The sequence below is a fragment of the Gymnogyps californianus genome, chromosome 2 (genome assembly GCF_018139145.2).
Source record: "Gymnogyps californianus isolate 813 chromosome 2, ASM1813914v2, whole genome shotgun sequence".
NCBI lineage: Eukaryota > Metazoa > Chordata > Aves > Accipitriformes > Cathartidae > Gymnogyps > Gymnogyps californianus.
In genome coordinates this window covers 17,218,216-17,232,357 of record NC_059472.1, presented here as the reverse complement: position 1 = coordinate 17,232,357, position 14,142 = coordinate 17,218,216, and the positions used below count along the sequence as shown (strand labels likewise).

General features: G+C 35.1%; 1 protein-coding gene across 3 annotated transcripts in view; it reads right to left on the bottom strand.

The window, feature by feature from the left end:
* CSMD3 (CUB and Sushi multiple domains 3) overlaps window positions 1–14,142 on the bottom strand; it is a 748,293-nt gene that overhangs the window by 665,457 nt on the left and 68,694 nt on the right. The gene's annotated exons all lie outside the window — the stretch shown is intronic.

Here is a 14,142-nt window from a genome sequence, read left to right as displayed (position 1 = left end):
TATGCTGCACCTGTGTAGTAGATCACAGTGGGGTAGGTATCCATACCAACTACAAGGCATTACAGCTGCTCCTGTTTCAGAAATGTCTGTCTTGTATTTGTATAGTCCCCTATGTCTGTTTGACCCAATCGTCTGTACTTCAAAGAAGTCTTCTCACTTCCAGCTCAGCTCCACTAGCAGCTTTTACAATGAGCTTTCTACCAGCTGAGCAAGGTCTACATTTAATATTTTGCCTGACCATTTAAAAAAAAAAAAAAAAACAACCACAGATTTATTATATGATTTTCTTCTTTTTTAAGTTCCCACAGTAATAATAACTTCTTCTGTGGTTACGTCTATGTAAGTTTGGTTTTTTACTATTCTTGTTAGTCATTCTTTTTTTACATATAATGCTTATTTCCTTGATTTTAGACTGTTTTCTTTAGTCTCGAGAAATTCCAGACATGCCTAATAAAGCCTTGTAAAAAACACAAAAATTTTGTGTCTGTGAAGTGCAAAATGTAAGAACACCGTTGTAGCGCGTCTGTGAAAATCAGCTCTTATGAGTTCCAAGAAATTTAGGATTTCTTAACTAAATTGCCATTTCATTTCAGTTAGTTCTTAAGAGCATTTACTTTCACAAACAAGATATTTGAATGCTTATTCTCTGCACAACTTACTGGAAATTGTGCCAATATGGAGACATTATAAAGTGTTCAAAAGAAGCCTGTTTTAAGACTCTTTCTTTATGATTTGTATCATTTTAAGGTTATGAGAAAAGATAGTTATACTTCTTTGCAAATAATTGGGTAAGATAGATTGTCTTGCCCTTGCATAAGCTATAATAAGGTGCCAAAATGACTTTTCCAATCATTTGGTAGGGTTGGCTGGAAACATTTTAACAAGCTCAGTGGAACTGGTACAGAATACCAGCCAAAAAGAAGCTATCACTGTAAAGTAATTATCACTGCATTTGAAGAACATTATGGAAGTACTGTTTTTCCTCCAAAGAGTAATTTCTTATCTCTGTTTCAGCCACCTTTTCTAAAAGAGGTTCAGAAATATTTTAGTACTGTTTCCCACTTGTCTCAGCTGTGAAAACTGGAAGAGGGACAAAGATTCTGCCCCCTCATGTCAATATTGAGCATGTTTCTTCTTTTAAGAAACATAAGGTCTAAAAAACAGCAGGACTGCTCATGTTCACATGGAATCCATCCTGAGAAACAGAAGGCTTAAAATGGCAAGGTGGCAAAATAAACAACTGGATCTCATTTAACAAAAACATCCATAACATTTTTGTTACATGTATTAAAATAAATATCTATTGTCATTGTGTGTATTTCTTGTTGTACAACAGAAACTTTTAGTCATTTTCTGTAACTGAAAACAAAAACTCTTTAACTTCAATAGCGTCACCAGTCTTTGAGGAACTTTAAAAAAGATGTAACATAAATCTACCACCCTGTAAGTCATTCAACAGAAGAAGATTATCACTTTCACAGGAAAATAGTGTTTTTTTCCCTTACCCTTAGGCACTTAATTACTTTCGTTTCTACGTAACTCTTTGACAGGGAATAGCCTTCTGCTGCTATTTTGAAAGCCTTGCTACCACCACCACAGATGAAAGTCTGGTTTCAACAGTGAGCTGAAATACACTCAAGATTTTATCCCCAGTATGGGATTAACTTTTCTTCTAAGGATATTTTAATACTTCTCTCCTATTCTTCATGTAATAGCTCAAATGCCTTGTAGACAAGGGATCATCTGTTCCAAAATAACTGTCTCCTTGCTCATGCAGCCAGAGAAGAGTAATCTCTCAGATGTGACAAACATCTGGGCAATTGAACTAGACATAAAACCAAGAGAGGACATTTGGAATCTCATCACAGAACGAATTAAAAATCCTCTCTGGGATTTAAAGCCTGCCATATTTAATACCCCTCACACATGCTAGCACTGCCAGACTTGCAGGGGAATCAGATTTCTTATGTTTGGGGAGATTGTCGATAGATATTAAAGGTGTTTGGGTTTTTTTAAGAGAATTTGGATTTTAAATAATAGAATTTCTGGTCTCAGTGGCATTTGGCCAACCTGCTTCTCTCTCCTGTGTTTAAGAATAAACATTTTGAGCTATGACTTCCTCATTTTAGGAGAACTAATTGTGAAAAGTGCCTTCATTAGTGCTCTGACCCTGTGCTCTTTTTTGTTCTTCTGTACACTCTTCCTGCAGTTCTTCCACTTGAAAAGTGGAAAGTAACCAACATACAACCAGAAACTGATCCAGGAATCTTCCTGGCAGCCCTAAAGAGAACACCATGTCAAATGCATGTCTGAAAATGAATTCATGCAGATTTTGTGTTTGATTACATGGGAAATTTACTCTGTGGAAAAGATATGAACAGAGATTCCACTGTAAAGATCAGTTGTTGAAGGAATTATATTTCCTTTTCACTGTTCCCTTTTCTGCAAAGCTAACGACATGTCCAAAGGTTTTGTACTGTGCTTCATTTGTTGTCTTTTTTTAAAAGTGTGATCTGAGAAACTGTTAATTTCATAATTAAATCGGTTAGCTTAGAACCATCATTTAACGAGTCAAAATGACAAGGAAGACCACTCCCAGAATACTAAGAGCTGCCAATAGCATTTGAAGCATTTCTGTTCTTTTAGAAATAACAAGTCTTAATTTGCATAGACTTCCTAATTGGTTCCGAAGTAGTTTGTAATTTAGTTGAATCCATGCAATATATTTCTTCTAAAGCTTCTTTACTGTTGTATTTATTTCTTATCATATTTTAAATGTTGATAGAGAAAAGATTTTGCTGCAAAGTACAGGTCTTTAGGTCTCTAGGATGTAAGTAGAGAACAGGTCTTGAAAAAGTTATATTCGGGAAAAAATCAAGAGTAAATTAAGTTGTCTACAGCTGAATAATTAATTAACAATACTGTGAAATTGATAAATATCAGAATTCTTATATAAGGGAAACAGTCACACAATAAGATGTGTCAAGAGTTTTTGCTCTTGGCACTACTGGAATATAAGCAAATACCCTGTTTAAAAAAAAGGTTAAAACAGAAGTAGCTTCTCAACAAATTAAGATACATTTATTACTACACTTTTAAATTAAAGTTCAAATGTCCAAATACCTTAATTACAGTTTTCACACTAATTGTAATGTAACAGCAGAACAGTCAGTATAATACTGATTTGAATTAATTTAGGATCTGGGATATGGACCTCTCTAATGAGATTTACACAGAGACTTAATCTAGTGAAGGAAAAAAAAAAGAAAAACACAATTACAGTATATTACATCTGGTAGTTTGAAATCTTGCAGCAGTTTCAGATAAGTGACAGAGAACAGATTATTGCAAATCTAAGTAACCTGTTGAAATTAGAATATAGCTTTAGAGAAAGAAAACAAAGTTTCCATAATCCTTCTAAAACATCACAGACTTAGTTAAACTCAAGAAGGAAAGGGGAAGAGGGAGGAAGAAAACCTGGAATGATGAAAAAAGTTCCAGCAAGCATTCAGATAGGAAATAAACATTATCAAATAAATATGATGCTGGTTTGAAGTGACTTCAACAAGATCAGAAAAGACTTTGAAGACTCAGTGCTTGGAAAATCAGGACAAAATTAAGGTTCTGTTTTAAGTTTCTGCCAATAGAAACTGAACATAGGAATGGCTCAGTATTTACTGTACACTGCCACAGACGGTCTTCCTATATTCTGTTTCCTTCTTTCAAAAAATAACAGGCAACCTTCTATGGCAGCTCAGATTGCTTCAGATTTAAACAACTGTCCTGGTTTCGGCTGGGACAGAGTTAACTCTCTTCTTAGTAGCTGGTACAGTGCTGTGTTTTGGGTTTAGTGTGAGAATGACACTGATAACACGCTGATGTTTTAGTTGTTGCTAAGTAGCGCTTATCTTAAACCAAGGACTTTTCAGTTTCCCATGCTCTGCCAGCAAGCAGGTGTGCAAGAAGCTGGGAGGGAGCAGAGCCGGGGCAGCTGACCCCAACTAGCCAAAGGGGTATTCCATACCATGGAACGTCATGCCCAGTATATAAACAGGGGGGAGCTGCCCGGAAGGCGCGGATCGCAGCTCTGGCATTGGTCAGCGGGTGGTGAGCAATTGCATTGTGCATCACTGGTTTTTTTTCTCCCCCCCCCTTCCTTTTTTCTTATATTCCTTTCATTACTATTATTATTATTATATTTCATTATTACTATTGTTAGTATTATATTTTACTTTAGTTATTAAACTGTTCTTATCTCAACCCATGGGTTTTACTTTTTTTCCTTTCCTCCTCCTCACCCCACTGGGAGGGGGGAGGGGGAAGTGGCTGCGTGGTGCTTAGTTGCTGGCTGGGGTTAAACCACGACAACAACCTAGAAAGTCTTCTCATTCACTCACAGGGATTACCTTTAGAAAAGATGTAATTTTTAAAAAACAAACAAAAAACTTCTTGCTTTAGACCACATGGAAATTCAGACCTTTGAAACTCTGCTATAAACTTGGGAAGAAAAAAATGATCTAACTAATGTTTCATGCTTCTGAAACATTACCGTTCTCAGTGAAACATCAGCTTTCTCGGTGAAACATCTATAAAAACCTGATGTCGATAGCTACCCTGTGATGCCATTACTATGGAGTTTGGGGGGTTGTACCAAATGCACTCCATGCACTCTACAACAGCCTAAACTACCTGAGGGCAGCAAAGTTAAAGACGTGTTCAGAATTAAAGGAATCAGCAGTTGCAAAAACCAACTATAGTCTTTGATCTACTCCAAACAGTGACAAAACTTTTTGAGTTTAATAGGAGACAGATTTGAATTAAATAGGCAGGATCTCAGCCCCTTTAGTGAATGTGTTAGCAAATACTGCTTTTCTGAAGATGGGCAGGCAGAACAGAAGTTAAAAAGAGAAAATAAAGTGAAGATCACTATAGAGTAAGGAAAAAAATGTCCTTCCATAAGTAGACACATAGACAAACACACATTTGTGACAATATGGCACACTGAGGTGGGTTTTTCGTTTTTCATTTTCTGGATTTTATAATAGTGAAAAAATGCCACCACTTCAAAAACCAAAGAGCCACAGACTACATAAGGGTCAAGTGAATGCAGGGATGTCAGGAGAACTTCTCATGAAGGATTTGACACTATGGGACAGTTTCTGACACAGTTCTTAAAAATGAAGGGAGAACAATTTAACCATCTTGGAAACTAATGGTTGTCAATGGTAGATATTCAAGCATTATATTTCTACAGATTTTTCTGTTTGAAGTCCAATTTTATGAGTTAGGAATCTCATATCAAGCTACAGATTTTAAACAAATTTTATTTTGTATCACTTCCTTTATTTTTTTAACTTTTAACAGGTATCACCACAGTGTTTGTGGTAAATGTGTTTGAGATTTTAATGATGCATTATTAAACTGAAGTGTCTGTACTGAGGTATCCAGAGTTTTTCTAAAATAAAACACACCAAAACCTCCAGACATAAAGAACACTAGACCAACCAGAAAGTTGAGTCAGTAAAGGCTTTTGAAGAACAATGTTTTATGTCTACTTCTTACAATAATGTATGTTATAATAGGATTTCCTCAAGAACTAGCATAGATCTTTTTTAAAAACATAAATGAATTCTGCATTCATTCACTCATAAACTTTCTTAAAAAAGTAATTTTTCATTGAAACAACCTTTTACTATACAAAGAAATCCTTCTTCTCATCTGTAAATCTACAGACTGTAATGATTTTTTCAATGCTTTCATGTGTCTGAATGCAAAAGTAATTTTTCAGATATTGTCAGTTCTGCTCACTTTTTAATTTTGATTGAATTCCTGTTGTACATTTCTGAATTTGTAGTAGGTCAAAGTACTAACTTCTTTACCATGTACTTCTTTCTAAGTGTCATAAATATATTTTTTTTGTCATAAGCCAGAATATAAATTCCAGTAGTCATTTGAGGCAGTATAGACTGGGGCAAGATCAAAAATAAGTTAAAAAGAGCACCTTTAGTCATTGAGATATCTCAGTTTGTAAGATTTTTTAATGAGACCTCATTCATTGATATCACTAAAACAATAACTTTAGTATTATTAATATTGTTTGTATTACATTAATTCCCACTAATTACTTCCATTTAAAAACCAAACATCACCACTGGAGGGTTTGACTCTAAAATATGTAGTATTTAACAAATAAAATAATTGTCTAAAAAGAAAATCAGAGAAGATTTATTTCTCTATACACTGGAAAACACTGCCGAGTCATGAAAAATTTTCTAGAAAAGGTGACAAAACTGCTGATAACACTACTCTACAACAGGAGGAGTACAAATGTGTTCAACTCTCTGGCATTGATAGCTTCTTGAATTGACTTCATTTTTTAGAATATTTAATAGAGATAACAATGCTAAAAAGTTATACAGCCAAGCAATATAATCAAGTGCTATTTCAGATTTTATTTTGATCCCAATGGTCCCAGGACTACTGAAGCTGTTGCTATTTCTCTACTACCAAGTGAGATAGATAAAAATCACCACGTAGAGTCATCACCATCAAGAAAAGCTGAATTTTCTCTCTGTCTGGCTAGTTAAAACCTGGAGCTACACTGTGACCATTTGCAGAAAGCGGAAAGAGGAATGAATATTTAATGGTATCACTGGTGTCTTCTTTTGCCTCTTCCCTTGAAAATAACAAACAGAAAAACAAAAAAAAACCCCAGCTACTCCATCCCAGCATCAAAGAAAAACCCGTTTGTTGTCCAAAACTGACCAGTTACCCTTTTCCATATTCCTGCCAACAACATCTTCTAATCAAAAATGCTGGATCACCTGAACTTGGAGTGCAGAACAAAGTTAGGTGAAAAGGTTATATGAAAAGCCAGACTGAAGAATTTCTGTAGAAAATGAATATATAAAACTGTTTAATGATGGAAAGAAAGCCAATAAAGGCAAACAGCACAGCACTGAAGTCACAGCAATGAGAAGCAAAACTATTTAGGTAAATAGTTCTGACTTGGATGGCGTAGTTTAACTTGGCATAAAACTGTTTGAGAGAACAGTTATACCATTCTATTTTAATAAATTATTATTGTAAATACAGAGATTTTATTGTTGGTTAGATGTCTTCATGTTCATTTGTATGGGACAAAGGAATTTGGCATATTACTTTTTGCAGTATCTACTGATTGGAATTTGGACAGACTTTAGCTGATGTGCTAGGTATTAAGTATTCACAAATGCTTCTTACATACTACTATATTACTATTCCCATGCAAACACTTTATGCATGGGAAAAATGTAGATGTCTGATCTGAGTCTTTCTTCTTGGGTTTCATCTTATATCAGCACAAAAAAAAAATTGGTGCTAATTATTTCCTGAGACTTAATGATGATTTGTTATATAATAGCCCAAGGCACAGCCTTGGACATTCAGTTCCTCCCTCCTAGCCATTAATACTCAGTAGGGCCCTGTGTCTTTTCTTATCAAGTAAGCAAAACACATAATTTTCTATTAAATTGTGTGACTTTACATCTTTAATTGATGTGCTCCCTGGTTTTAGCTTATTTCACCTTTTGGCAACTGTTACTCCAAGTGTCTCATCCATTCTGCAGTGCTGATGTCTGCTTTCACTAGCTAATATTTCTGAAACTAATCAGTACCCCCCACTTCTAAAAAATTTCTGGTAATAGTGCTACTGGCTTATCATGAATAATCATCCCCTCTGACATGACAAACTAGCTCTAACAGGAAAGCTATTACTTTGAAACAAATTCTGCTGCATTGAAACATTCTCAGTAGTAAAGAATCTCAGTAGAGTATTAAAGCTTCTTCAATTCCGAACAAGGAGAAGAGAGACTTTTGTGTCTTTCTCAGGCTGAATCAGTCATATTCTCTTTATTAAATATTAGATAATAGCCATGTCTTACCTAACAAAATTTTCAGGCAGGAGGTGCTTTTTTTGTAAGTCCTTAAAAACTGTGTACTTTGATTTTTATTTTAGCATTAAAAAAATAAGCATTTGATCCTCTTGGCACCTTAGTATAAATGTTAAGCAGTTCATTTTTTTTAATCTTTTTTTTTTCCTAAACCAAAACATGTTATTGTGGTGTTGGTTACTGATTCCCTGCTTCTTTGGAGTAGTTGAAAATGTCTGCTTATAACAGCAAAGACTCATACAGAGACAGTCTTTTTCATGGGAAGCATTATGAAAACGTTTGATTTCAGTATATATGCATGTGTGTGAATGCATCAAGACAGACAGACTGATAGGTAGATACTAAGGCAGACAAAGCACATACCTATAATAATTCTCTGGGAAACTAAAACGTTCTTTCTAATATTCCACACTGATCACTGTAATAAGGAAATGTTCAGTTTCTTCCTGCATAAGGTGTAGGAGTTGTTGTTCATAAGAAGGAAGACTTTTCTAGTAGTTTAGGAAGTCAGAGAGTGGCTTTGCGTTGTTGTATATCAAGATTAAAATATTTACTTCTTGCAGAAAGTGGGATTCAGGGAATCCAACAAGGGACTGCAATACAAGTCCTTCCAGAAGAACCTGGAGAGACTTCCTTCAAAGTTTGTGAGTATTTTCTCACAGCAGTTTTGAGAAAGATCTGGGTGTATTAAACACACCAGCCACAATACCAGTAGAAACCTTAAGGACACATGTGGCAAATTTGTTTGCTACCAGGGAATTATATTTTAAGACCTGTGTTTAGTCCCTAGATTGCAAGAGAAATAGCATCATTTGATCCCTCTAGCTGACAAGCAGAATCATACTACAAATGCATAGTATATTGTTTCACCTTGCTCAGTCTGAGGCAAGAACATGGAATTTGGATTGAGTTTTGGTAAAAAAATACCAGAAAAGAGGAGCATGGTAGACAACTGCACCAGTCAAAACTCTTTGACTGTTTCAAAGAGCTGTCTCAGAGGAGATGTGACCATCTTGTGTGGCACTGTCTGTTCAGTGCTGGTTGGTGCATTTGGAAGCAGAATTGATTGGAATGTTTGGATATAACTTTTCATTTTTGCTTTTGCCCTATATAATAAACATTTGTTAAATTAAATCTTCTTTGAATGTATACCCAAATACATTTTCATTAAGATTTCTTAGTGCCAACATGAACTTCTGGTCTAACTAAAAGTGACATCCCAGGTAATAGCTAGCTGTTCACAGTAATTACTGGGGTATACAAAACTCAATTTCAAGTCCTTGTTCTCTGTGCTCTCCCAGTTTGTGTCCCGCAGAGTACTGGACATAGGTTACTTGCAAGTCAGCTTCATGCTCATATCTTCTAGGGTGTCTTAGCTCTCATTTAAGTTGTTACTGAGGATCAAAGCCAAATTTGCAAACCTCTATATGTTGTTTCTATAAAAGCAGATTTCTTTTCCAGCCTTAATTGTATGTCCAGTGACTCCTCTGCCAGTGTATCCAGAATCCTCTAACTGCTGAATGCAGTCCAGGGCTTTAAGTCATCTTTAAGTTCCAGTACTGACATTTATTCTTCTTTCATCTGCTTACAAATGAGATACAATGAGCAGAATTTGATTAAATGTGGGTGTTTACAATGTCCTAACAGCAAGGCTCCTGTTATTATCAGTGGAGCGCTGGACAATAGATTCAGTGGTGCTTAGTCATGTACATCAGACTACAATCAAATAGACTGACTCCATATAGTCTCTGTTGGCTATAACACAGATTTAAATACCTAGATCAACTTGGACACCTGCTCTGCAGGTGCCTAATGTCAAGTGAAGGAATCCTGCCTAAGATACATCTGCTGTTTAGTCCTTTCCAATGATTATATTAACACCTTTTTTCTTCCCAAGCGAGAAAAGGACAGGAGTAAAACCAGGCAAAAGTGGGCAATTGCTTAGAATCCTCAGTATTTACTTGTAATTATACCTGTAAGGTTCACAGTGCTTTCTTTTCCTCTGCCATTCCTGAAGGAGATGAGGGCCAGGTACCTGAGCAATGCATACTCACTTAACATCTGGTCTCTGTTTCCTACTTGCACATTACAACACAGAGTCGCCATCATTGCTGCCATCACTGTAGTTTGCGCAGAAGAATGCAAGATGGCCAGCATTGCAAGGAGAAATCTGTCAGCATTTTCCATCAGTACTAACTGAAGCCGTCAAATCTTGTTGGTAATGGCAGGAGCATCAAGCTGTTTTTTTCATCTTGCTTTCCCTGTAACAGGTTCCTCCCAGATTCAAGAGGTGCAGAAGGTAAGCAAGCTGCTCAGATGCTTTCTCCCTCTGTAGGAGAGGGAGGTGCAGGGAATCGTAGGACAGAGTCTCAAATCCTAAAATCAGACCTTTATGTCCACAGGGTGGAGCTGATGCAGAGACGGCAGTGAAGACCGAGAGAACAGTGTGTAATAACAATACTGCTTAACCAGCTCTTCAAGAGAAACATGATGAAAATTGTATCAGCTCTGCAGCTGGTGCAAATGAATGCTCTGCACTGGGTTTCTTCTTAGGGTGCCTCAGCTCACATTACACCAGTGAGCAACAGCAACAGCTTCAAGGGAACAACCGTAAGCATTCGAACAAGGGCTAGAGAGCAAGAATAGTACTTGCTGAAAAGCATCTTAAGAGTAACCCTCTGTCTTCCTCCTTCCCACACAAAGAATCTTCTCTTCTTTTTGTTACAAAACTTCTGTATCTGTGCAAAATGTGATGCAATAATGGATTTTAATTAGTGCTTAGTGTGCCAATAGAAGTTTCTACAGGAGTGAGGAGTGGTGTTTCTTTTCTCTCTTATTTACTATCTCTATAATTAGGACTATGTGATTATGCTATCAGTGCAGTGAAACAAAAGTGGAATCCACACCTAGTATGAATAATTTATCCAGTCTGCATGGAAATTACAGAATTTTCAAACAAAAAGTAATTATATTTTTATGTTTATCTTAATTACTTTGTTGTAATTTGAGGGATGTGACTAAGTTATTAATGCAGTGTAATAAGCTGAAATCAATGCACAGTGAACCTAACAACTTTTAAAAAATAGCACTTACTTCTTGGATGTAAAGGATGTGTTGACTTTGTTGAATTACTGCAGCAAACTGCGTATGATTTATGTTGTGGGGAGGGAATGTGACTGCTGCTCAGTGCATTCAAAAATCCAGATTGCTAAACTATAATTGTGTGCTACTAAGACAGTGTAATTGTTCATATGGGAAACGCTCTTTGAATATGTAATATGAAGTGGTATATCAAGGCTAAGCTTTGTTATCACGATTTGGGTTGATTAACAGAGTAACTTTTAGAACTCAACAGAAAGCTTAAAGATAGCAGATCTCCATTTAAAGAAGCTGAATATGTCTATGCCTGGATTCTGCCACTGCTTTCAAAGCATAAAAGTTCATTAAAGCTCTCTGAAAGTTCAGCATATGTGCAATAAGAAAATTCAGAGAGGACTTCTCAATACTTCAAAAACAAAACAAATCATGGGAACCACTCCAAGAGGTTACCTTTGAAAAGAATCATGCTAGAGTACACTGCATTTGTACTCATCTGAAAAATGCTTATAAGAACTTAAAGAGGAAATAATAATTAATTTTAATTGTGATTTCATTTTTTTTTAAGTGACACTGGACTTAATGTATTAAACATCAAATGAAACCCATCCATTAGCTATACTTTGAAATAGGAGATTAGATGCCCAAGGATGTGTCCTAATATTCAGAAATGCTGAGAATAAGGTGGCTCCCAATAAGAATCAGACTGCTCATTTACAGGAATAATCAACATATTTTTAGATTTCATTTAGAAAATGTGGGACATTATCTCTAGATCTTATTTTCTTTTTTCACTTTAGGATTCTGTTCACAAAACAACTTCACAAAAATTGTTTGCTTGCACATAGAAAAAACCCTGTGATAGTTCAGCAGAAATTGTAAAACAATGAAAAAAACCCCAACCCTAGCCATCTAATGAAATATATAATTTAGTAACATTGAGGTATATTTCAAAATTATATTCAGAATGGAGAAAATCAGAAGATTTAACTTTCTTCCTTTCTTTGCACTTTATTGCCTTGTCAACACTTCCATAAAAATCTGTGTTTTTTTCTTCTTTACAATGTTTTGTCAAAGAAGATCAATCATTAATTGTGGGTAATGTCTTCCTAGATGGTCCTATTCAGCAAAACAATTAAGCACATTCTCAACATGAGACTTTCTGTTCTGCTTTGTGTGTAGATTTGATTAATATTTTGCTTATGTAAATCTGTAATCCTAAATGTTCATAGGGTTACCGACCCCATGAGGAGTAATAAACAGCAAGAATAATTGAAATAATCTATTCAAAGAGTTGTTCATGCCTCTATGAAATTATGAATTGATTTTTTTCCTGTAAGCAGGAGTAAATCAAAACAACTTGTTTCTTGCAATTCACAAGCAATTATAGCTTCTGCTTTTGTAAAGATATAAGGTATAGATTTTATTTTCATTTAAAATCCATAAACATTGAAGATCCTAATATTACATTAAACCCGTAATTTGGAAAAAATATCAGGTAATTCCAGCCTGCCTAACATATTTCCTTCTGAGTGTTAAGTACTGTACTTAAAACTAAATACATCTCAGTTTTTGAAATAACACAGCACCCAATTTGTGCCATCATTAAAATGCATTCCTTTCACAAGTGTTTTTGCACAAATATTGTCTTTGAGTTATCTTAATGTGCTATGTAACAATACAAGAAAAATTATAATAAAATTATATTACTTATTGAAAGCTTCTATATAGCCTTACCTTTAATAATTAATTTTACTTAGGACACCAAATGCTAAAATTCCTATGTAAGGGGAAAATTGTAAACATTACTATATTTGTATCATTGTGTGATGGACAATATTTTAATATCTTGGTAAGTTTATCTGTTTTCATTTTTGCTACTTTATTTTGTTTCATTAAACATTTGCTTCATTCAGTTACTCCATTTTTTTTTCAGTATTTTCTTCTAGCTTCTGCATGCACTCTTTTCTTACTCAAGTCTTCATTGCAATAAATTGTATACTGGTTTTGTCTGCTTCAAGTTTTTTTCTGCACTTTTTGGACAATTTGTTTAAATACTATTTCTCTAATCTTTCTTCAAATTACTGTGTAAAATTAAAAAAAATGGAGGTAAGTAGTTTTAGGAATAAGATAAAAGAAAATATTAACTGATTGTCAACAGTAATTGCTTTTAAAGCATATCATTGGAGAAAACATGTCTTGATTTCTCTTTTAAACTTCATGTTATGGGAATTTATTGCCTACTTAAGCTAGTAACCTTTCTGTGGCTTGCATTACCTGCTACAGGGGAAGATGACATTGAGATATTGTAGAGAAACATGCTGGAATATTCCATCTGGCTGACTTACAAGATTCGCAAAATGCCTAAGGAATAACACAGAAACATTAGCTACAGTTACCCTTCTCATCAGTCCCTAGATGTCAAAAAAAATTAAGTCTTAACAACAGGTAAATATAATCATATCCCTGTGAGTTTTACACTTCAATGAGTGACCCAGAATCAGGAAGATTATTACAGCTAATAAGCTCAAGAAAGATGAAAGAACACTTATGGAGTTACACTGAGCTGTTACTGGGTTCACAAATTATAACATTCCTGGCCACTTTTCTCTTTAATTTTCTCTGATGTAATGTTTCTTGGGATTTGTTATGGCAGAACATTTATATAAAAAGTTAGAGAAAGGAATTCGTACATCATATCATTAATTCATGAGGATCAGACTTAAATGATTACAGAATGACATAGCTACATTGACTTTGAGCTAAGATAACCATGCCACCTGAAGATCTAGACTTAGGAAAAAAAGAGAAGGAAAGCCACTACAGCTCTACACAATGGTATCTATAAAGTGCATTGCCCTTCAAACATCTGTCAATGTCTCATTAAAAAAAAAACAAAACAATTCTCCAAGATAAAGGACAGGAAAGTCCTACTTGCAAAACCAGCAGAAGACTTCTGAATGAAATATGCTGTCCTTTTCTGCCACTAGTATTTTTTTTCTCCTTTATTACAGTACAAAATGCGCTGTAAAATATTTGTTTTGTTATTGCAGCTAAAATATATTTAGAATGAGACAGGACAAGGAGGGGACCATGTATTGCAGTTTTTACAGGG